The 26448-nt window shown below is 42.1% G+C and overlaps 1 protein-coding gene across 1 annotated transcript in view; it reads left to right on the top strand.

The window, feature by feature from the left end:
• Positions 1–26448, top strand: part of LOC134609422 (telomerase reverse transcriptase-like) — a 741267-nt gene that overhangs the window by 693314 nt on the left and 21505 nt on the right. The window lies entirely within an intron of this gene.

Here is a 26448-nt window from a genome sequence, read left to right as displayed (position 1 = left end):
GCTATACCAGCTATACCTGCTTCAGATTGCTATACTGACTATAATCACAAGCTCTTGTAAGAGCTACACAGCTATACCTGCTAGACTCTCTGGAGTCTGGAAGCTGGATCCTGGTCCAGTGTGGGTGGAGGACAGCGAGACCCCAGCCAGGCTGCGGCGGCTAAGGGGCTACGGTGCTTATGGTGTCTGGTGGAGTGTTTGGAGTACTCGGAGAGCACTAGAAGCATCGATTGACGGAGGCACCCGGTCGGGGTGCCAGGCGGTCCATCACATCAAGTGTATACAATATGTCTATCTATATCCTGTATCTAGCCCTCCTTGTCTATTCTACCAGTGGGGAGATATACTGTGGTTAATTATATTCCACTTATTACTGTTAGTTATTATCGACATATCATAAGTTTCAAACTCTTCAGTACTCCCACTAACTATGTATATTCATATCTACCCTAATATAACTATATACAGTGAACATTGGAATATTAAGTACTGGGTGATATGAGTTTTGCATATTTTTTTTTTTGTATATGATCAAGTAATTGTGAGATAGCTAATCCTTACCATTCATTCTTCTGAACAGGCTACACTTTGAATGCCCGTTATTAACTTTGCACACAAAAATAGGCATTTTGCTATAATTTTGAGATTTAACTGTTGGATGTCTTATACTGTTTGAGGCTGATACTATTCCCTCTCTCCCTTACTGTTAATTTTTAGTATAGATTGTGGGTACTGTGTTTTAGTTATAATAAAGTGATACCAATATTATTTTTTTCCCACACAGACCTACATTATTTTCCTTAACTATACTTTGGTGGCTCAGGAGTATTCTTATAAGGCCTGGTTCACTATATATATTTTTTGCTTTGGTCATATAGTATACTTTTTTTGTCTATTAAGGTATACTGATACTGTTACATATTTATGTGGCTACTCTCCACATCTTTATGTAGTTACGAGCTAGTCTTTCCTTTTTCTAAAAAGTCTCACAAAATCCCTTGAAGTTTGACTGTTAGCGTGATTGATACGTCATAGAGATAAGCCATTTATGAAGTCAGATGTATCACACAATTCAATTAACCCCTCATTAGTGATGTCGCGAACACAAAATTTTAGGTTCGCAAACGGCGAACGGGAACTTACGTAAATGTTCGTGAACCGGCGAACCGGACGAACCGCCATTGACTTCAATGGGCAGGCGAATTTTAAAACCCACAGGGACTCTTTCTGGCCACAAAAGTGATGGAAAAGTTGTTTCAAGGGGACTAACACCTTGACTGTGGCATGCCGGAGGGGGATCCATGGCAAAACTCCCATGGAAAATGACACAGTTGATGCAGAGTCTGGTTTTAATCCATAAAGGGCAGAAATCACCTAACATTCCTAAATTGTTTGGAATGTGTGTATATTGTGTGTAGTGTGTGTATAGTGTGTATGCAGTGTGTGTATAGTGTGTGCAGTGTGTATAGTGTGTGCAGTGTGTATAGTGTGTATGCAGTGTGTGTATAGTGTATGCAGTGTGTGTATAGTTAGTGCAGTGTGTGTATAGTGTATGCAGTGTGTGCAGTGTGTATGTAGTGTGTGCAGTGTGTGTAGAGTGTTTGCATAGTGTGTACAGTGTGTGTATAGTGTGTACAGTGTGTGTAGAGTGTGTGCAGTGTGTAGAGTGTGTGCAGTGTGTGCATAGTGTGTGTGCAGTGAATGCAGTGTCTGTAGAGTGTGTATAGTGTGTGTAGAGTGTGTATAGTGTGTGTAGAGCGGCGGGTGGGGGCCCTAAATGAAAATTCCCTCCTCCCCCATCAAAGGTGACTAGGGGTCCCCAAGCCCCTAGTCACACAACCAAATAAAAAAGCCCCTACCTACCCCCCTCACCCTAAAAAATAGTGAGGGGGGAATAAAATTACTACCCTGAAAAGTAAAATTCAACTTACTATTCAACGTCTTATTTTTTCTAAAATCTTCATTTTTCAGCCCCAAAAAAGGCCAAATAAAAAGCCATCATACCCGTCTGAACTTAAAAATAAAATAAAAAAACCCGAGCGCAAAAAAAAATGGATCCATCTTCACCCATGGAGGGCTCCGTGTCAGTGTGTATCAGGGATCCTTAGGATAGGTGTCAATCCATATCTGCCAAGTGACCCTATGTAGGGGGAACAGTCCCTATTCTGCTCTGTGTCAGTGTCTGGAGGGAGTATCTGCAGTAACAAAGGGTGTCTGGAGGGAGTATCTGCAGTTAAACAGAGTGTCTGGGGGGAGTATCTGCTTGTAACATTTATATGCACTAAAAAAAAAATAATAAATTGACAAAAATAAATAAAATGGTTGCAGCTTCCGAAATAATCTAAAATGGATGCTGCCCAGTAGGTGGGAGGGTCTGCTAGGGAGGGTGTGCTGCTGATTGGCTGTAATGTGTCTGCTGACTGTGAGGTACAGGGTCAAAGTTTACTCAATGATGACGAATAGGGGGCGAACCGAACACCGCATGTGTTCGCCCGCGGTGGCGGACGCGAACATGCTATGTTCGCCGGGAAGTATTCGCCAGCGAACTGTTCGGGACATCACTACCCCTCATACAAAGTGGCAGTGGGAATTCGTAATGAGAAATTATTGTGATGCTATAACTCCATCTACTGATCAATGTCTTTCAATCAGTATAAGAAGGTACACACACCTAATCCCATTGGTCACTTTAAATTAGTGACATAAAGAAACTTAAGATAAGATTTTCTTTAAAAATGAAGCCAGATCAGACGGGAGAAAGAGATGCAGGGTTGGATGTAAGATCATCAGATGAAACCGGACAAAGGAAAACAACTTGGACACAGCTAACACTCTGCTTCTTGCCAACTGAATTCTGGAACTTTGTTAAAAGTCAGAACGATCTCTATATTTCTTCACTCATCTGTCCAAACACTGTCTATTTGCATGCACCAATTATGGAATATGTCTCCAAACCTATAGAATTTCTACAAGGAAAGCTGGTAAATATGCTGGTTTAATTAAAATTAAGAAAACCACAACAAACAATTCAGGATATGGCTGTGTAAATCTACAGAAAAGACATAAAATAAAACATAGTGTGATATTGTAACAACACAGTTTCGTAATGCGCAGCATATTTGCACTCACTAGATGTAGATAAGTGTAAGCATTCTTAAGGTGCCTCCCCCAATGTAATGGGGGGCAAACAGATCTCTCTGATCACCTCCAGAGAATTATTCCACCACAGGACTTCCACAGGTTAAGGTAAAAAATTGGAAATTTATTCGATAAAAAAGTAAGCAGTCACCAATCAGCATAGGATATGAAGAGCAGAAAAAAGGGTCCTACGCGTTTCGTTCTAAATGAACTTCCTCAGGGACCGCAGTAAAAACAATTGAACATGTATCAATACATATTCCAAACAAACATATCCTCAATTGATACATTTTCAATTGTTTTTACTGCGGTCCCTGATAAAGTTAATTTAGAACGAAACATGTATGACCTTTTTTCTGCTCTTCCTATCCTATGCTGATTGGTGACTGCCTACTTTTTTATCGAATACATTTCCATTTTTTTGCCTTAACCTGTGGAAGTCCTGTGGTAGAATAATTCTCTGGAGGTGATCAGAGAGATCTGTTGGCCCCCCATTGCATCGGGGGAGGCACCTTAAGAATGCTTACACTTATCTACATCTAGTGAGTGCAAATATTGCTGCGCATTACGAAACTGTGTTGTTACAATATCACACTATGTTTTATTTTATGTATTTTCTGTAGATTTACACAGCCATATCCCGAATTGTTTGTTGTGGTTTTCTATATATGATATAGGTCGCTTCTTGGTAACGACCTAGGGAGGCTGTCATTCGTGATCTAAAGTTAAGTACTACTCACTGTAAAATAGTTTACTATTTGTGTTTTTCACCCTTTGGTGATACATTTGTTGGTTAATTAAAATTAATACATTTTTACTAAAAGCAGAAATATACCTGGATAATGCTGGTCAGATTTCAAACCTTTTGAAATCATATTTAGCGGAGGGGTTTGTGTATCATTCAAATCAATTCTGCAAGTGAATAAGAATTGCGTATAAAATCACTGGTAATTTGCCAAGTTTAGAGTATCAAGCTATTATCCAGAGATAATTGACCTATCTGAATTTAGGATAGTTAATCTTTAATCAGAAAAGTTAATAATCTGCAGTGTAAAACTTAGTTAAAAATATTTTTTGGTTACTGGATGAATAGTTAAATTGACTATTTGAGTAAGACATATTGTATCTTTTTAGTTGCAATATTCAAGTGTTTAGCCTGTGTGAATTGTAGCCAGCAGTGAGTGAGTACATTCTCAGATACTGTCAGTCTGCTAGGGTCACGATAACATTTGTTTAAATCTTTGTGTAAAGGAATTCAAGAAAGCTGAAAGTTACCTATGGCATTGTTAAAAATGCATCTGTGTGGATATAACTGTTAATTCATTTGAGTAATTATTTGTAATTTTGCATGTAACTCCTTTAGAAATGAATCTACTCATGTTGCTGGAAATGTTGATATTAAAATATCTTTAATTGTGGTTTTTGTGCCAAAACTATTGTTTTGGCACAAAAATGTGCCAAAAATGTATACTTATTGTATACTAAATATGCACTGATGTTGTCATGCATGTTACCTATTATTATTAATTATTTGTCACAAAAAATTATATTTTTATAATCGGTTGTGATTAATGTGTTGAATACAAATCCTCTAATAAACATAATCCAGGGTCTATAAGAGTTAAAATAGTGGGTAAATCTTCGCTTTAAATCTATCAAGGGGAAACCGGAGCAAAATCAGGTTTAGGACACAGACAATAGAGGACTCACATCTGCTGGTGGGGGAGGGAGAAACTATGCCCACAGTCAGACACTGCAGAACAGTATCTTAAAATTATGTCACAAAGAGTGACTTCAATTACAGTGGTACTAAGCCACACCACTGATGTGATATTTAAAACAGGCACAGTTGATAATACAATGGTAAAGGGGTTCACAGAGCTCCAAATGGAAAGGAGCAGCCAATCAGCAAGTCTTCAAGTAGCAGACAGAAGCAAATATCCCACTAACACTGTGTCCACTATGAAGAAACACACATGATGTGCTATTAAAATGCCACTGGGTCCGACCCAGTTTGGAAGGCATAGGAGTAGAGATGTCCCGAATAGTTCGCTGGCGAATAGTTCCTGGCGAACATAGCTTGTTCGCGTTCGCCATGGCGGGCGAACATATGCGATGTTCGGTCCGCCCCCTATTCGTCATCATTGAGTAAACTTTGACCCTGTACCTCACAGTCAGCAGACATATTCCAGCCAATCAGCAGCAGACCCTTCCTCCCAGACCCTCCCACCTCCTGGACAGCATCCATTTTAGATTCATTCGGAAGCTGCATTCTTAGTGAGAGAAGGGACAGTGTAGCTGCTGCTGATTTAATAGGGAAATCGATAGCTAGGCTAGTGTATTCAGTGTCCACTACAGTCCTGATGGACTCATCTGATCTCTGCTGCAAGGACAGCACCCAAAAAAGCCCTTTTTAGGGCTAGAACATCAGTCTGCTTTTTTTTTCCTGTGTAATCTAATTGCAGTTGCTTGCCTGCCAGCGTGTGTGTCAGGCTCACAGCGTATACTGTGCCCACTTGCCCAGTGCCACCACTCACATCTGGTGTCACAATAAACTTGTTTTTCTTTGTTTTTTTACTATATATTGGGGCTGATGTATACTGTAGTCATTGCAGCCGCCCAGTAGTGATGGGAGTGAGCGCAGGACTTTTCTTTCTGCATTTGTATCCATTTATTGTATTACTCAGCCTTGTTACAATGCAGCCGCCCATCCCATGTGTTCCCTATTAAGGGTTAATAATGTATAGGGGTGTATATAAAAAATACCCCTTTCTGTCTCATTAGAGATTTTTGCCAGAGGCTCAAGGAAGCAAGGTGAATGGTTAGAGTTAGGACCCACCTAGGGGGTCTGCCTTGATGTTCGCAGGTGGGCTCATTCCTCTCATGGCCATTTGAGGTAACTAAAAGACCTCCATTTGTTTAAAAATACACAGGGATAAAGGAGAGAGCGCAAGTAACTTGTTTTTCTTTGTTTTTTACTATATATTGGGGCTGATGTATACTATAGTCATTGCAGCCGCCCAGTAGTGATGGGAGTGGGTGCAGGACTTTTCTTTCTGCATTTGTATCCATTTATTGTATTACTCAGCCTTGTTACAATGCAGCCGCCCATCCCATGTGTTCCCTATTAAGGGTTAATAATGTATAGGGGTGTATATAAAAAATACCCCTTTCTGTCTCATTAGAGATTTTTGCCAGAGGCTCAAGGAAGCAAGGTGAATGGTTAGAGTTAGGACCCACCTAGGGGGGTCTGCCTTGGTGTTCGCAGGTGGGCTCATTCCTCTCATGGCCATTGGAGGTAACTAAAAGACCTCCATTTGTTTAAAAATACATAGGGATAAAGGAGAGAGCGCAAGTAACTTGTTTTTCTTTGTTTTTTTACTATATATTGGGGCTGATGTATACTGTAGTCATTGCAGCCGCCCAGTAGTGATGGGAGTGAGCGCAGGACTTTTCTTTCTGCATTTGTATCCATTTATTGTATTACTCAGCCTTGTTACAATGCAGCCGCCCATCCCATGTGTTCCCTATTAAGGGTTAATAATGTATAGGGGTGTATATAAAAAATACCCCTTTCTGTCTCATTAGAGATTTTTGCCAGAGGCTCAAGGAAGCAAGGTGAATGGTTAGAGTTAGGACCCACCTAGGGGGTCTGCCTTGATGTTCGCAGGTGGGCTCATTCCTCTCATGGCCATTGGAGGTAACTAAAAGACCTCCATTTGTTTAAAAATACACAGGGATAAAGGAGAGAGCGCAAGTAACTTGTTTTTCTTTGTTTTTTACTATATATTGGGGCTGATATATACTATAGTCATTGCAGCCGCCCAGTAGTGATGGGAGTGGGTGCAGGACTTTTCTTTCTGCATTTGTATCCATTTATTGTATTACTCAGCCTTGTTACAATGCAGCCGCCCATCCCATGTGTTCCCTATTAAGGGTTAATAATGTATAGGGGTGTATATAAAAAATACCCCTTTCTGTCTCATTAGAGATTTTTGCCAGAGGCTCAAGGAAGCAAGGTGAATGGTTAGAGTTAGGACCCACCTAGGGGGGTCTGCCTTGATGTTCGCAGGTGGGCTCATTCCTCTCATGGCCATTGGAGGTAACTAAAAGACCTCCATTTGTTTAAAAATACATAGGGATAAAGGAGAGAGCGCAAGTAACTTGTTTTTCTTTGTTTTTTTACTATATATTGGGGCTGATGTATACTGTAGTCATTGCAGCCGCCCAGTAGTGATGGGAGTGAGCGCAGGACTTTTCTTTCTGCATTTGTATCCATTTATTGTATTACTCAGCCTTGTTACAATGCAGCCGCCCATCCCATGTGTTCCCTATTAAGGGTTAATAATGTATAGGGGTGTATATAAAAAATACCCCTTTCTGTCTCATTAGAGATTTTTGCCAGAGGCTCAAGGAAGCAAGGTGAATGGTTAGAGTTAGGACCCACCTAGGGGGTCTGCCTTGATGTTCGCAGGTGGGCTCATTCCTCTCATGGCCATTGGAGGTAACTAAAAGACCTCCATTTGTTTAAAAATACACAGGGATAAAGGAGAGAGCGCAAGTAACTTGTTTTTCTTTGTTTTTTACTATATATTGGGGCTGATATATACTATAGTCATTGCAGGCGCCCAGTAGTGATGGGAGTGGGTGCAGGACTTTTCTTTCTGCATTTGTATCCATTTATTGTATTACTCAGCCTTGTTACAATGCAGCCGCCCATCCCATGTGTTCCCTATTAAGGGTTAATAATGTATAGGGGTGTATATAAAAAATACCCCTTTCTGTCTCATTAGAGATTTTTGCCAGAGGCTCAAGGAAGCAAGGTGAATGGTTAGAGTTAGGACCCACCTAGGGGGGTCTGCCTTGATGTTCGCAGGTGGGCTCATTCCTCTCATGGCCATTGGAGGTAACTAAAAGACCTCCATTTGTTTAAAAATACATAGGGATAAAGGAGAGAGCGCAAGTAACTTGTTTTTCTTTGTTTTTTTACTATATATTGGGGCTGATGTATACTGTAGTCATTGCAGCCGCCCAGTAGTGATGGGAGTGAGCGCAGGACTTTTCTTTCTGCATTTGTATCCATTTATTGTATTACTCAGCCTTGTTACAATGCAGCCGCCCATCCCATGTGTTCCCTATTAAGGGTTAATAATGTATAGGGGTGTATATAAAAAATACCCCTTTCTGTCTCATTAGAGATTTTTGCCAGAGGCTCAAGGAAGCAAGGTGAATGGTTAGTGTTAGGACCCACCTAGGGGGTCTGCCTTGATGTTCGCAGGTGGGCTCATTCCTCTCATGGCCATTGGAGGTAACTAAAAGACCTCCATTTGTTTAAAAATACACAGGGATAAAGGAGAGAGCGCAAGTAACTTGTTTTTCTTTGTTTTTTACTATATATTGGGGCTGATATATACTATAGTCATTGCAGCCGCCCAGTAGTGATGGGAGTGGGTGCAGGACTTTTCTTTCTGCATTTGTATCCATTTATTGTATTACTCAGCCTTGTTACAATGCAGCCGCCCATCCCATGTGTTCCCTATTAAGGGTTAATAATGTATAGGGGTGTATATAAAAAATACCCCTTTCTGTCTCATTAGAGATTTTTGCCAGAGGCTCAAGGAAGCAAGGTGAATGGTTAGAGTTAGGACCCACCTAGGGGGGTCTGCCTTGATGTTCGCAGGTGGGCTCATTCCTCTCATGGCCATTGGAGGTAACTAAAAGACCTCCATTTGTTTAAAAATACATAGGGATAAAGGAGAGAGCGCAAGTAACTTGTTTTTCTTTGTTTTTTTACTATATATTGGGGCTGATGTATACTGTAGTCATTGCAGCCGCCCAGTAGTGATGGGAGTGAGCGCAGGACTTTTCTTTCTGCATTTGTATCCATTTATTGTATTACTCAGCCTTGTTACAATGCAGCCGCCCATCCCATGTGTTCCCTATTAAGGGTTAATAATGTATAGGGGTGTATATAAAAAATACCCCTTTCTGTCTCATTAGAGATTTTTGCCAGAGGCTCAAGGAAGCAAGGTGAATGGTTAGAGTTAGGACCCACCTAGGGGGTCTGCCTTGATGTTCGCAGGTGGGCTCATTCCTCTCATGGCCATTGGAGGTAACTAAAAGACCTCCATTTGTTTAAAAATACACAGGGATAAAGGAGAGAGCGCAAGTAACTTGTTTTTCTTTGTTTTTTACTATATATTGGGGCTGATGTATACTGTAGTCATTGCAGCCGCCCAGTAGTGATGGGAGTGAGCGCAGGACTTTTCTTTCTGCATTTGTATCCATTTATTGTATTACTCAGCCTTGTTACAATGCAGCCGCCCATCCCATGTGTTCCCTATTAAGGGTTAATAATGTATAGGGGTGTATATAAAAAATACCCCTTTCTGTCTCATTAGAGATTTTTGCCAGAGGCTCAAGGAAGCAAGGTGAATGGTTAGAGTTAGGACCCACCTAGGGGTGTCTGCCTTGATGTTGGCAGGTGGGCTCATTCCTCTCATGGCCATTGGAGGTAACTAAAAGACCTCCATTTGTTAAAAAATACATAGGGATAAAGGAGAGAGCGCAAGTAACTTGTTTTTCTTTGTTTTTTACTATATATTGGGGCTGATGTATACTATAGTCATTGCAGCCGCCCAGTAGTGATGGGAGTGAGCGCAGGACTTTTCTTTCTGCATTTGTATCCATTTATTGTATTACTCAGCCTTGTTACAATGCAGCCGCCCATCCCATGTGTTCCCTATTAAGGGTTAATAATGTATAGGGGTGTATATAAAAAATAGCCCTTTCTTTCTCATTAGAGATTTTTGCCAGAGGCTCAAGGAAGCAAGGTGAATGGTTAGAGTTAGGACCCACCTAGGGGGGACTGCCTTGATGTTGGCAGGTGGGCTCATTCCTCTCATGGCCATTGGAGGTAACTAAAAGACCTCCATTTGTTTAAAAAATACATAGGGATAAAGGAGAGAGCGCAAGTAACTTGTTTTTCTCTGGTGTCACAATAGCTTGCCTTTAAAACCAAAAAACTTTTTTGACTGTAATATAATAGCAGTCAGTTTCCTTCACACATGTGCGTTTCAGGGCCTGCCAGGGCACAGTGTCACACCAGTGCAACTCATATCTGGTGTAACAGTAGTGTACATTTAAAAAAACAACACTTTTTTGACTGTGAAATAATAGCAGTCAGTTTCCTTCACACGTGTGCGTTTCTGGCCTGCCCTGCTTCAAGTGTCCTGTCAGAAAGGACCTTCAGTGCAGCAGGAGGTATTGTCACTGAGAAGAGAAGTTGCCTAGGTCAAAAAAGTCTAGATTACCTCACCTTTATTAAGATGAATGAGGGATGGATCCCGAAGGGACTGACAGTGGGCGATACATTAGACTAAAAAAAGCCTGATGAGGGGGACGTAACAGAGATTAAACTGATAAGAATAGTACTACTTAACACACCACTCCCATCTGGTGGCACATTAGATTGCACGCGCAGTGCCCCAAATTTGATTTAGGAGGACCGGCCAAGCATCTTTTTCCATCTCCCGGTTCCTAAAATCGATGCCATATACACGTCCCCTGATAGGGGACGTAACAGGGATTAAACTGATAAGAATAGTACTACTTAACACACCACTCCTATCTGGTGGCACATTCGATTGCACGCGCAGTGCCCCAAATTTGAAGTAGGAGGACCGACCAATCATCTTTTTCCATCTCCCGGTTCTTTAAATCGATGCCATATACACGTCCCCTGATAGGGGACGTAACAGGGATTAAACTGATAGGAATAGTACTACTTAACACACCTTATAATAACGCAGAGAGAGGCAACGCAGAGAGAGGAGTCTGAAGAAGAGGAGTCAGAGGAGGAAGGTGGCTTTGAGGAGGTGGAAGACCAAACACAGCAGGCGTCCCAGGGGGCTTGTTGTCACCTTTCAGGAACCCTTGGTGTTGTACGTGGCTTGGTGGAGGAAGAGACCTTCAATGACATCTGTGAGGACAAGGAACGGGACATGGCTAGCTTAGTATCCAACCTTGTGCAAATGGGGAGTTTGCGGTTGTGCGAATGGACTGTTTGCGGTTGTTTGCGGTGCGTTAAACGGGGAGTTTGGTCTGTCACTGTGAAGCGGGCGTAACCCTTATACTACCTGATCGATACAACATCATACCTGATGTTTTAAAGCACGTTATTCCAAACAATTTATGAATGTTAGGTGATTTATGCCCTTTATGGATTAAAACCAGACTCTACTATGTCATTTTCCATGGGAGTTTTGCCATGGATCCCCCTCCGGCATGCCACAGTCCAGGTGTTAGTCCCCTTGAAACAACTTTTCCATCACTATTGTGGCCAGAAAGAGTCCCTGTGGGTTTTAAAATTCGCCTGCCTATTGAAGTCTATGGTGGTTCGCCCCTTCGCGAACATTTGCGGAAATTTGCGTTCGCCGTTTGCGAACGGAAAATTTTATGTTCACGACTAGTGATGTACCGAACTGTTCGCCGGCGAATAGTTCCCGGCGAACATAGCGTGTTCGCGTTCGCCGCCGCGGGCGAACACATCGGCGGTTCGATCTGCCCCCTATTCGTCATCATTGAGCAAACTTTGACCCGGTGCCTCACGGTCAGCAGACACATTCCAGCAAATTAGCAGCAGACACTCCCTTCCACACCCTCCCACCTCCCTCCCAGCATCAATTTTAGATTCATTCTGAAGCTGCATGCTTAGTGAGAGGAGGGAAAGTGTAGCTGCTGCTGATTAGATAGGGAAATTGATAGCTAGGCTAGGGTATTCAGTGTCCACTACAGTCCTGAAGGACTCATCTGATCTCTGCTGTAAGAACAGCAACCCAAAAAGCCCTTTTTCGGGCTAGAACACCAGTCTGCTTTTTTTTTTTTTCTGTGTAATGTAATTGCAGTTGCCTGCCTGCCAGCTTCTGTGTCAGGCTCACAGTGCATACTGTGCCCATTTGCCCAGTGCCACCACTCACTCACTGGTGTCACAATAGCTTAAGCTTGACATTTAAAAAGAAAAAAAAATTTTTTCACTGTAATAGATTGAATAGCAGTTAGTTGCCTGCCAGCTTCTGTGTCAGGCTCACAGTGGATACTGTGCCCATTTGCCCAGTCAGTGCCACCACTCATATCTGGTGTCTCTATAGCGTGCTTTTACAAAGAAAAAAGTTTTCCAGTGTAAGCTAATAGCAGTCAGTGTCCTTAAAGCTGGTGTTTCAGGCCTTCAGCGTGTGCCCTGCAGACCCCTGCCAGTGTACTTTGACAGTTGCCACTCATATCTGGTGTCGCTATAGCGTGCTTTTACAAAGAAAAAAAGTTTTCCAGTGTAAGCTAATAGCAGTCAGTGTCCTTAAAGCGGGTGTTTCAGGCCTTCAGCGTGTGCCCTGCAGACCCCTGCCAGTGTACTTTGACAGTTGCCAGTCACATCTGGTGTCTCTGTAGTGTGCTTTTACAAAGAAAAAAAGTTTTCCAGTGTAAGCTAATAGCAGTCAGTGTCCTTAAAGCGGGTGTTTCAGGCCTTCAGCGTGTGCCCTGCAGACCCCTGCCAGTGTACTATGACAGTTGCCACTCATATCTGGTGTCTCTGTAGCGTGCTTTTACAAAGCAAAAAAGATTTCCAGTGTAAGCTAATAGCAGTCAGTGTCCTTAAAGCGGGTGTTTCAGGCCTTCAGCGTGTGCTCTGCAGACCCCTGCCAGTGTACTTTGACAGTTGCCACTCATATCTGGTGTCTCTGTAGCGTGCTTTTACAAAGAGAGAAAGTTTTCCAGTGTACAATGTGGGTGTTTGTTCCGTTATGCCCTGTAGATTGTTTAACCTCAGCTTGGTATACCTCAATGTTGGCTGTTGTACCATGGTGTTTGGAGTCGTTGTCTCTCTGCGTCAGAGCAGTTAGGTCTTAGGAGTGGTACTATTCAACCTTCGTATATATGTTTTTTTTTTTTTTTTTCTCTTTTGGATCAACAGCAAAAAACAGGTGTGAGGAAGGCTGAACTTGATGGACGCAAGTCTCTTTTCAGCTATCTAACTATGTAACTATGATGTCCAGGCTAGGTTTCCAGGGACAAATATTGTAGCCTGTTGAACGAGGTGACCTTGCTCGGGTCCCAGGTGTGTGGTTCCTAAAATCGCTGCCATATACACGTCCACTGATAGGAGACGCAACAGGTATTAAACTGATAAGAATAGTACTACTAAGTTAACACACCTTATAATAACGCAGAGAGAGGCAACGCAGAGAGAGGAGTCTGAAGAAGAGGAGTCAGAGGAGGAAGGTGGCTTTGAGGAGGTGGAAGACCAAACACAGCAGGCGTCCCAGGGGGCTTGTTGTCATCTTTCGGGGACCCTTGGTGTTGTATGTGGCTGGGTGGAGGAAGAGACCTTCAATTACATCAGTGAGGACAAGGAACGGGACATGGCTAGCTTGGTATCCAACCTTGTGCAAATGGACTGTTTGCGGTTGTTTGCGGTGCGTTAAACGGGGAGTTTGGTTTGTCACTGTGAAGCGGGCGTAACCCTTACACTACCTAATCGATACAACATCATACAGTAGGTCCCCCCCCCTCATTATTTGTATGGCCCCCACCCACCGCTCTCGGGTGGGGGCGGGGGGGAGGACAGTAGGTCCCCCAACTTATCCTTATTTACTGAATATCCCCCTGTATAACAATGTTTGGCATTTAGTGAATATTCCCCATTCTGCTCTGTGTCAGTGTGTATCAGGGTTGTAACGGACCGTTTCAGCATAAAAGGGGAAAAATGCGTTTAGGCGATAATCCCCTTTTCCATAGACCAGCAGCTACCATAAGCACCAACTTCCCGAACTCCCAAACTGCACGAATTCACCAACTCTCGAACAGCAGACACACGAACCCTGGAAGCAGCCGAACAGGAAAAGCAATATGGACAGCTTACACTCCTGGCAGTCGGCATACAGTCCCCTTCCCCCCAAGAAAGAGACACACTCCAGCTTCAGGGTTAAACAGCAACTCATTTACTCAGGGCTACCTGCCCAGTATTTATGCAGGTCTCCCACCTGGTGGACACTCCCCTAGGGGACCAAATGGAAGACTGTAACAAAGGACAGACATAAACCAATTACAGACACACAGCAGTAAACATTCCCACAATGCATCCTGGTTTCCTCTCTTCTGCCCTGGAGATAATTGTAGAGGTAATCCAATTACCTCTCAGGACAAAGACAAGACTCCATTACACATGTGGGGATCTAAATACAGTATTATGCTTTAAAATATATAAAGTCACTTTTATTCCACCCAACACAGACATGTTACATATCCCCAGATAGCTCAGGTCTGGGTGCACATTATTAAGTGACTGGCACCCAGACTACACGAATACAGTTTAATCGCCATGGAGCCAAAGTCTTTAATCACACAAATAGGCTCCATGGTATAGCTATCTGGGTTACTACAATTCCCATAGAAATACCGAATTCCAGTGTTCGGTTAACCTTGTACGATAGGACCCAGGCGACAGACGGCTCAGCGGTGTTCGTGCAATTAAGTGTCCGTTTATAGTTCCATAGAATCCTCGCCGAACACCGCTGGTCTTTCGCACGATTAAAATGGCCGCTACCTCGTGGTCGGCAAACGAACAAAGGCCACCCAGCGTTCATCAATTAAGCTGCGGTTAACCGCAGCTTCTGGGCGGTTAATTGACGGCACACTCCATCTCCTAGGTGGTCCCTCATACGGTAGTTTGTTCGGTAGCTGGAATCTACTGAACACCCCGGCTGAAAGGCACGAATATGCCTTTCTGCAGGTAAAATAAAGCTTTTTAAAGTCTGGTCCATAGTCCAAAGGAAGCAGGCGAGCAACCAGGCTTCTCCAGCCCATAGTGGCGAGGTTGGTTTCGCCACAAGGGTCTCTGAGGACAGGTGTCAATCCAGATCTGCCAAGTGACCCTATGTAGGGGGAACAGTCCCTATTCTGCTCTGTGTCAGTGTGTATCAGGGGCTTTGAGGACGAGGAACAGTCTCTATTCTGCTCTGTGTCAGTGTGTATCATGGTCTCTGAGGACGGGGAACAGTCTCTATTACGCTCTTTGTCAGTGTGTATCGGGGGCTTTGAGGACGGGGAACAGTCTCTATTCTGCTCTTTGTCAGTGTGTATCATGGTCTCTGAGGACGGGGAACAGTCTCTATTACGCTCTGTGTCAGTGTGTATCAGGGGCTTTGAGGACGGGGAACAGTCTCTATTACGCTCTGTGTCAGTGTGTATCAGGGGCTTTGAGGGCGGGGAACAGTCTCTATTCTGCTCTGTGTCAGTGTGTATCAGGGGCTTTGAGGACAGGTGTCAATCCATACCTGCCAAGTGACCCTATGTAGGGGGAACAGTCTCTATTCCGCTCTTTGTCAGTGTGTATCAGGGGCTTTGAGGACGGGGAACAGTCTCTATTCTGCTCTGTGTCAGTGTGTATCATGGTCTCTCAGGATGGGGAACAGTCTCTATTCTACTCTGTGTGAGGAGGAGGAACGGGAAATGAGTAGCTCGGCATCCAACCTTGTGCAAATGTGGTCTTTCATGCTGTCGTGCCTGTTGAGGGACCCTCGTACCAAAAAAAACTTTCTTTGTTCATATTTACATAGAAATAAAATGGGTTGATCCAAAATGATGGCATCAACCTAAGAAACGTATTGTGTAAGGCGGCTAACTCCCGCCATACTAATCTCATTACTCAGATATGGGTCCCACATATCATGTGGGAGATGTGTACTGAGGTGGGGGGGGGGGGGGAGGGGAGGGAAGAAAGGGGGAAGTAAAAGGGAGAAGAAAAAAAAAATTATTATGGGATATCTAAATCTGTTCCATTCATGACTTCACCTTTTTATATTACTTATTCTTTAAGTGCACTTTCCTCAGTCTTCCTAATTTCTTCTTTGCCGAGTGCTAGTGTTAGTTTTAAAATATCACTCTTGTCTTCCCCCTTGATTTAGAATCTTCCCTATCTAATTGTGTTTTCTGTGATTTAACTATTTTCCTTTTCCCCTGTTACCTCTTCTATTTATCACTTTTTTTTCTTTTCCCCTTTCTTTAGTGAATTTCCTTCTTTTCTACATCCTATTCGTGATTTGCATGTATAGATTCTCTCTTATTCTTCCTCTTTTCCCACTTCCCTACCCCTTTTCACCCCTATATTGAGTTAATTTCTATGTGAATTACTTAGTTAATATTTTTTTCTTGTGATCTGTAATTATATTTATTTATTTACCTTAAATTTCTTTTGTGTATTCATGTCTCCCACAGAACCCTAACCTGTAGGAATTTTAGAGTACAAAAAAAAAATATATATAAGCATAAACCAAACCAAAAAAAGTTACCTAATATATTTCCCTTCACCCCCTTGCCCCCCCCCCCCCCCCATTTCTTTGAATATTTTAGAACCTCCCATTTCTTTTAACTAGTGGCAGGGGATATTTATAGACATATACCTATGCAGCTTTTCAAATCTTCTGCACTATTGCAATATACGAGTTTCCCTTCATGTGATAATGATTTTCGTGGGGAACCCCCAGCGGTAGTTGTTGTGCCTAATCATTAAATTCATGAAGCACCAATATCCAAAAAGTAATAATCAATTACCTAATAAGGTTTATAACGATATTGGCAGGCACACAACCCAGTTCGGGATGAGTATGTCGGGCTATAGGAAAAAGAAACCACACAGAGACCAAGTTGCAGATAAGAATTCACATCACACTTTATTGTCCATGAGGGGACCCAATACAGAGTAAGCTTAACTCTCATTAAGCAGTTGCATGCATTCACTTCAAAACAGCTTAGTATCTAGATATATCAGCTTAAGTATACATCACCATTAGAGGGGCTTGGTTGTGTCCTCTGCACGTGACTAGGGGAACTCTGACAGTCAGGCTTGGAGGGACCCTCTCTGGGAAGAGCAGAGACCAGCAACACACGTCCGCATTACAGGTGGGTAGTTCTCCAAGTGAGTGCCAAGTTTTTCCATCTTTTATACCTTTTACCAAGTTTGTAACTTTTCCAAGATTTCTTATCAGTGCAGCCCAGCATGTATCTTGTCATGCGCATTAAGTAATCAGTATGGTTGATCAGGTCAGTCATGACCACCCAAGGCCCATGCCAGACACATGTGGTATCTTATTCTATCTATGTCCCTACTCTTATCTTTCTACACATTGTTGGCACCAAATGCCTCTTTTCCGCATGTGGGCCTTTTTGGATATTGAGCAGACATGCTATGGAATATTTTATGTAATGTTATCTTAGTTGAATTTTTTAGTGCAACACAGTTTAAGCCAAGTGCCATCTTAACTATCTATAATAGATTAATTTGCTCATTAGTGATCAATCATGCTTAATTAGTTAATTGGATTTTATCACAATTATCACAGTAGTTTATATTGTTTTGTCTCAGGATCAGTGTGTCTTCAGTAAAGGTTCTACTTTTTTGTCTAGTTGACCATGACAGATCTTGGAATACTTTTAGGGTTGCATATTTTTCTATGCATCCATTATTTCTTATGGCTCTCAAAATTTGCATCTTCAGTTTAGAGGAGGTGCAGCATAACAAGACGTCTCTTAGGAGATGTTCTGGGACTCTTTTCATAGAGATTCTCTGGTCCCATTCTAGGAACTGAGGGTGGACCCAAGCCCAAATGAGCTCAGGGGCACCAGGGAAGATTCTATGAGTCTACTCTTTATGGACGAAAATAAAAACACCTTTATTGTAGGGTATAAATTCCCCCCCAAAATAAAGGAAACTTATAAATAATGCTAACACATCTAATAAATCATATTGAGGGAGGTAGTGATATATACAACTGAGAAAGGAGTGAGCAATTAAATCTTACACAGTATAATACTTGAAACCCTCTAATCAGGGGTTTCTTTAAGTATCTATGTAATCTGTGTATGAGATAGACAATACTTGTAGAGGACTAAAAGCCCTTGAAAAAAATAAGGAAAGATAGTATCTCTTATAAGTAGAGCTATTAACTTAGTCAATTGTAGGATTGATACAGTTAGACATTAAAGCCTTAAACATAGTATCAATTGTGTCCAGGACTTGCAAGTCTTATGTGGTAGCTTATCTTAGGCATTCTGGTGAAGGTTTAGCAACTTTCCAACAGGAGCAACAGCGTGAATATCTGTTGCTTAGGCTATGCTACAGAATCTCCTGTAGAGATTATAACCACTGCATAAGCTTTCCATTTTTATGCAAAGTAATATACTAAGCGTTTGGGGCATTTTAACCCCTTACATGGACAGCTCATCTGGTTAAGCTCAGTAATTAGAAGCAATAGCAATATACCACATAAGACTTGCAAGTCCTGGATACTTGCCGGGTCAAAACCAAAGAAACTAACAGAATACAAGAGCACTGAGTGACTAGACAAGCTAGAACCACGACAGGGCAATGAACAAACGTAGAAAGCCCTCTTTTATACCCTGATTCTAAACAGGTAATCACGCCCCCGACGAATCCTCATTCGTGCTTGGGGCTTGATTGACAGATCGGGTTGGGTTGTCGTCATGACGTCGGCTACTGAACGCCGCGTCATAAAAGGAAGTGGATCCCTCGCGGCCGGCGTGTAAACGACCGAGGGAACCGCGAGGAACGAGTGATTCAACCCTTTTGCGAGGAAGAACGTCCAAGTGTCTCACCTCCACAGAGGTAGAGACAGCAGGTACCCTGACAGAGGGGGGAAGGAGAGGTCGGAGTCAAAGAGAACACCTAGTCAGCGAGCCTGCGAGGACTTGGAGGGAGACAATCACAGGAGTAGCAACACTTGAGGGAGAAAAGATCAGAAGTTCTGTTTTGGACAGGTTGAGTTTAAGGAAATGATCAGCCATCCAGTTGGAAATCGCGGAGAGGCGGTAAGAGACACGAGTCAAGATGAGCGGAGAAAGATCAGGAAAGGACAGGTAGATTTGTGTGTCATCTGCATATAAATTATAGTGGGTAATCTGCCACTCTGATCAACTCAACCTGACAGTTTGCTGTCTCCTGGGTGCTCGGGTCCGGCATGTTGCCGACAGAGTGGAGGGATTATTGGGAGGGGCCAATATGGACCATGACCCAGCTGTCATGGTCCATATTGGAACCAATGACAAAGTCAGAGGAAAATGGAAGGTCCTAAAGAATGAGTTCAGGGAACTTGGAAGTAGGCTAAAGAAAAGGACTTCCAAGGTAATATTTTCAGAAATATTAGCTGTGCCGCGCTCTACAGCAGAATGGCAGTGGGAGAATAGAGAGGTCAATGCGTGGCTGAAGTCTTGGTGCAGGAAAGAGGGTTAACGGTTTTTAGAGCACTGGGCCGATTTTGCGCTTGGATACAACCTGTATAGTCGTGATGGATTGCACCTAAAGGGATGAGGGTCTGCTGTGCTGGGGAATAGGATGGTTAGAAGGTTGGAGGAGATTTTAAACTAGTAGTAAGGGGGGGAGGGTCTAAGCAATCTAGAAAATGGAGATAGGAGGTATGTAATATAGATAATTCACAAAAAGTACAAATGACTCATGATAATATTAAATGTATGCTTACTAATGCAAGGAGCCTATATAACAAAATGGGGGAACTAGAGTCAATAGCATACACTAAACAATATGATATAATAGGCATAACAGAAACATGGTGGGATGAGACACATGACTGGGCAGTTAACGTAAATGGGTACACGTTATTTAGGAAGGATAGGAAAAACAAGAAGGTTGGTGGGGTATGTTTGTATGTCAACCATGAGTTAAAGTCAAATCTTAGGCATGTGGAGTGTGACGAGGAAAATATGGAAGCTTTATGGGTAGATATCTGCTTGGGGCAAACAAAGGTAAATCAATTATTGGTTGGGATATGTTATAAACCACCTAATGTAAATATTAATGAGGAAGAACAGCTGGGAAAGCTGCAAATCGGGGTAACACGTTAATTATTGGAGATTTTAATTACCCGGACATAAATTGGGATAAAGGGACTAGTACTTCAGCAAGGGGAATCAGGTTTTTGAATGTGTTAAATTACACCTTTATGTCACAACTGGTACAAGCACCAACTAGAAAGAATGATTGTCTGGATCTCGTTATAACAAACAATGTTGATCTTTTGACAAACATTCAAGTAAGGGAGCATTTGGGAAATAGTGATCACAATATGGTAATTTAGGGCAGCTCTACAACATATCGACTGGCATAAACTCCTTAGTGATAAAACACTGAGAATAAATGGAAACTATTCAAGCAAATATTAGAAAGGTACCGTATATACTCGAGTATAAGCCGACCCGAATATAAGCCGAGGCCCCTAATTTTACCCCAAAAAACTGGGAAAACTTATTGATTCGAGTATAAGACTAGGGTGGGAAATGCAGCAGCTACTGGTAAATTTCTAAATAAAATTAGATCCTAAAAAAATGATATTAATTGAATATTTATTTCCAGTGTGTGTATATCATGAATGCAGTGTGTGTGTATGAATGCAGTGTGTGTGTATGAATGCAGTATGTGTGTATATGAGTGCAGTGTGTGTGTATATGAGTGCAGCGTGTGTGTGAATGAGTGCAGCGCGTGTGTGTATGAGTGCAGCGCGTGTGTGTATGAGTGCAGCGCGTGTGTGTATGAGTGCAGCGCGTGTGTGTATGAGTGCAGCGCGTGTGTGTATGAGTGCAGCGCGTGTGTGTATGAGTGCAGCGCGTGTGTGTATGAGTGCAGCGCGTGTGTGTATGAGTGCAGCGCGTGTGAGTGCAGCGCGTGTGAATGAGTGCAGCGTGTGTATGAGTGCAGCGTGTGTATGAGTGCAGCGTGTGTATGAGTGCAGCGTGTGTGTATGAGTGCAGCGTGTGTGTGTGTATGAGTGCAGCGTGTGTGTGTGTATGAGTGCAGCGTGTGTGTGTGTATGAGTGCAGCGTGTGTGTGTGTATGAGTGCAGTGTGTATGAGTGCAGTGTGTATGAGTGCAGTGTGTATGAGTGCAGTGTGTATGAGTGCAGTGTGTATGAGTGCAGTGTGTATGAGTGCAGTGTGTATGAGTGCAGTGTGTATGAGTGCAGTGTGTATGAGTGCAGTGTGTATGAGTGCAGTGTGTATGAGTGCAGTGTGTATGAGTGCAGTGTGTATGAGTGCAGTGTGTATGAGTGCAGTGTGTATGAGTGCAGTGTGTATGAGTGCAGTGTGTATGAGTGCAGTGTGTATGAGTGCAGTGTGTATGAGTGCAGTGTGTATGAGTGCAGTGTGTATGAGTGCAGTGTGTATGAGTGCAGTGTGTATGTGTGTGTGTGTATGAGTGCAGTGTGTGTGTGTGTGTGTATGAGTGCAGTGTGTGTGTGTGTGTGTATGAGTGCAGTGTGTGTGTGTGTGTGTATGAGTGCAGTGTGTGTGTGTGTGTGTATGAGTGCAGTGTGTGTGTGTGTATGAGTGCAGTGTGTGTGTGTGTATGAGTGCAGTGTGTGTGTGTGTGTGTATGAATGCAGTGTGTATGAATGCAGTGTGTGTATGTGTGTGTTGCAGAGCCTTGGAGGGGGGGGCAATTTATTTATTTTTTTTTACATACACGCGGCTCTCGCAAGATTTACACTGGGAGCTGACCGAGGTGCTGAACGGACGGCGCGGAGGAGGAGGAAGCTGACAGGAGCTGCAGGAGAGGTAAGTAACATCTCTGCAGCCCCCAGTCTGTATTATGGCAATGAAAATTGCCATAATACAGACTATTGACTCGAGTATAAGCCGAGTTGGGGTTTTTCAGCACAAAAAATGTGCTGAAAAACTCGGCTTATACTCGAGTAAATACGGTACATTTCTCAGTATGTACCATTGGGTAATAAATATAAAAGAAACACATTAAAACCAATGTGGCTTAGTAGAGAAGTAAAACAAGAGATTAAAAATAAGAAAAGGGCATTTAGAGCATTTAAATCGGACAAATCAGAGGCATCCTATATAAGATATAATAATAACGCTTGCAAAAAGGCAATTAAAGTGGCTAAACTAGAAAACGAGAAATTGATAGCCAAAGAATGCAAAACAAACCTCAATTTTTTTTTTTCAAGTACATCAATTCTAAACTAGAAAAGCTACAATTTCTGGGGAAATTGTGTGAAGTGTTCTTGCCTCCACCAGTAGTCTGCAACTGGAGTGGGCAGAGTAACTGCGTGGAGTGACTTGAGTAACTGTTGTGTGGTTGGAGTGGCTGGAGTAACTGTGGAAAGGTTGGATTGTGTGGAGTGTTTGGAGTGAGTAAAGATAGTAAACATTACACTAACCAATTGATTAATCAAATTTAAAAAGTGCACATGGCAAGCTTCATAGAGTGAGAAATGCATTTCAACTTTTATTTATTTATATAGCACATTTAATTGCAACGTTGTTGCCCAAAGTGCTTCACAGTTACATTAAAACATATATTTATAAAAACATAAGAAGGTGTACAAAAGGCCCTGTCTATGACATCGCATGCTGCTCCAGCCTGGCATAGGTCAGAGTATTTTGGCGGTTGACATCTTCAATTGGTCGTATTTTAGAAACTATAAATCCTACAGTGAGGAGCTTTATATTGTGAGAATCACAAGAGACATATTGCATATTGCAGAGACATACTATACATCAAAATGTAGGTCTGGACCTACATTTTGATGTATAGTATGTCTCTGCAATATTAACAATGAAGGCACAGTCGCAGATAAATAAATTGCCTTTCAAATGTGAGCATTGCAGAGTGGAGTTTCAATGAATGTCAATGGACGGCGTGAGTTGCAAACAAATGGTCAAATTGCTAAAACTATAAGGACTATGGCTTAGCTGTCGGCATTTTTAGTGGCAGCAGGGATAGCTGAATGTTTTGATATAAGATTTGTGTAGGTGGGCCTGAAAATGAGGGAGTGGTGGCAGTTTAGAAATCATGTCCTGATTTTTCAGCTTTTGCCAGCTCCCACTCTAGCTTTGCCATTCATTCCTATGGGACAAATTTCGCCACAAGAACGACGATATTCCGAGAACCATTCGCCGAAACGTTTCACAAAGTAATAGCAATCCGATCGGGAACAATCTGCACGTTTTGGTATATTTTCGTCTATGTAGTGTAAAAACTGTGGGAGGAGTTAGGGTGGCAAATTTGGCTATAATAAGAATAAGAATAACTAGAAACGCTACAATTTCTGGGGAAATTGTGTGAAGTGTTCTTGCCTCCACCAGAAGTCTAGAACTGGAGTGGGCGGAGTAACTGTTATCATTTATATAGCACATTTAATTGCAATGTTGTTGCACAGTTACATTAAACCATACATTGATAAAAACATTAGCAGATGTGCAAAAGGCTTTGTCTATGACATCACTTGCTGCTGCAGCCTCGCACAGGTCAGAGAATTTTGACGGTTGCCATCTTCAAATGGTTGTATTTTAAAAACTATAAATCCTACAGCGAAGAGCTTTATATTGTGAGAATCACAAGACCCATACCTACATTTTGATGTATAGTATGTCTCTGAGATATTAACAATGAAGGCACAGTCGCAGTTTAGAAATTGCCCTTCAAATGTGAGCTTTGCAGAGTGGAGTTTCAATGAATGTCAATGGGTGGCGTGAGTTGCAAACAAATGGTCATATTGGGAAAACTATAAGGACTATGGCTTAGCTGTCGATATTTTTAGTGGCAGCAGGGATAGCTGAACGTTTTGATATAAGATTTGTGTAGGTGGGCCTGAAAATGAGGGAGTGGTGGCAGTTTAGAAATCATGTCCTGATTTTTCAGCTTTTGCCAGCTCCCACTCTAGCTTTGCCATTCATTGCTATGGGACAAATTTCGCCACAAGAACGACGATATTCCGTGAACCATTCGGCGAAACGTTCCACAAAGTAATAGCAATCCGATCGGGAACAATCTGCACGTTTTGGTAAATTTTTGTCTATGTAGTGTAAAAACTGTGGGAGGAGTTAGGGTGGCAAATTTGGCTATAATAAGAATAATAATAATAATATATATGTGAGATAACATTAAGTGGTCTTGCTATGCAAGAACACTTAACTAGAAAAGCTACAATTTCTGGGGAAATTGTGAAGTGTTCTTGCCTCCACCAGTAGTCTACAACTGGAATGGGCGGAGTAACTGTTATTATTTATTTATATAGCACATTTAATTGCAATGTTGTTGCCAAAAGTGCTTCACAGTTACATTAAAACATCCAGTTCTAAAAACATTAGCAGGTGTAAAAGGCTTTGTCTATGACATCACTTGCTGCTGCAGCCTTGCACAGGTCAGAGTATTTTGGCGGTTGCCATCTTCAAACGGTCGTATTTTAAAAACTATAAATCCTACAGTGAAGAGCTTTATATTGTGAGAATCACAAGACCCAGACCTACATTTTGATGTATAGTATGTCTCTGAGATATTAACAATGAAGGCACAGTCGCAGTTTAGAAATTGCCCTTCAAATGTGAGCTTTGCAGAGTGGAGTTTCAATGAATGTCAATGGACTGCGTGAGTTGCAAACAAATTGTCATATTGTGAAAACTATAAGGACTATTGCTTAGCTGTGGACATTTTTAGTGGCAGCAGGGATAGCTGAACGTTTTGATATAGGATTTGTGTAGGTGGGCTTGAAAATGAGGGAGTGGTGGCAGTTTAGAAATCATGTCCTGATTTTTCACAAGACCCATACCTACATTTTGATGTATAGTATATCTCTGAGATAGTAAATATGAAGGCACAGTCGCAGTTTAGAAATTGCCTTCAAATGTGAGCTTTGCAGAGTGAAGTTTCAATGAATGTCAATGGACGGCGTGAGTTGCAAACAAATGGTCATATTGTGAAAACTATAAGGACTATGGCTTAACTGTGGGCATTTTTAGTGGCAGCAGGGATAGCTGAACGTTTTGATATAAGATTTGAGTAGGTGGGCCTGAAAATGAGGGAGTGGTGGCAGTTTAGAAATCATGTCCTGATTTTTCAACTTTTGCCAGCTCCCACTCTAGCTTTGCCATTCATTCCTATGGGACAAATTTCGCCACAAGAACGACGATGTTCCGTGAACCATTCGGCGAAACATTCCACAAAGTAATAGCAATCCGATCGGGAACAATCTGCACGTTTTGGTATATTTTTGTCTATGTAGTGTAAAAACTGTGGGAGGAGTTAGGGTGGCAAATTTGGCTATAATAAGAATAACTAGAAAAGCTACAATTTCTGGGGAAATTGTGTGAAGTGTTCTTGCCTCCCTGTCTACAACTGGAGTGGGTGGAGTAACTTATTATTCATTTATATAGCACATTTAATTGCAACGTTGTTGCCCAAAGTGCTTCACAGTTACATTAAAACATACAGTTCTAAAAACATTAGCAGGTGCAAAAGGCCCTGTCTATGACATCACTTGCTGCTGCAGCCTGGCACATTTCAGAGTATTTGGGCGGTTGCCATCTTCAAACGGTCGTATTTTAAAAACTATACATCCTACAGCGAAGAGCTTTATATTGTGAGAATCACAAGACCCAGACCAACATTTTGATGCATAGTATGTCTCTGAAGTATTAACAATGAAGGCACAGTCGCAGTTTAGAAATTGCCCTTCAAATGTGAGCTTTGCAGAGTGGAGTTTCAATGAATGTCAATGGACTGCGTGAGTTGCAAACAAATGGTCATATTGTGAAAACTACAAGGACTATGGCTTAACTGTGGACATTTTTAGTGGCACCAGGGATAGCTGAACGTTTTGATATAAGATTTGAGTAGGTGGGCCTGAAAATGAGGGAGTGGTGGCAGTTTAGAAATCATGTCCTGATTTTTCAGCTTTTGCCAGCTCCCACTCTAGCTTTGCCATTCATTCCTATGGGACAAATTTCGCCACAAGAACGACGATATTCCGAGAACCATTCGGCGAAACGTCCCACAAAGTAATAGCAATCCGATCGGGAACAATCTGCACGTTTTGGTAAATTTTTGTCTATGTAGTGTAAAAACTGTGGGAGGAGTTAGGGTGGCAAATTTGGCTATAATAATAATAATAATAACTAGAAAAGCTACAATTTCTGGGGAAATTGTGAAGTGTTCTTGCCTCCACCAGTAGTCTACAACTGGAGTGGGCGGAGTAACTGTTATTATTTATTTATATAGCACATTTAATTGCAATGTTGTTGCCCAAAGTGCTTCACAGTTACATTAAAACATACAGTTATAAAAACATTAGCAGGTGTAAAAGGCTTTGTCTATGACATCACTTGCTGCTGCAGCCTGGCACAGGTCAGAGTATTTTTGCGGTTGCCATCTTCAAACGGTCATATTTTTAAAACTATACATCCTACAGCGAAGAGCCTTATATTGTGAGAATCACA

Source organism: Pelobates fuscus, chromosome 4 (genome assembly GCF_036172605.1).
Source record: "Pelobates fuscus isolate aPelFus1 chromosome 4, aPelFus1.pri, whole genome shotgun sequence".
NCBI lineage: Eukaryota > Metazoa > Chordata > Amphibia > Anura > Pelobatidae > Pelobates > Pelobates fuscus.
The sequence above is the reverse complement of the archived record's forward strand: the minus strand, read 5'-3'. Positions and strand labels throughout refer to the sequence as shown.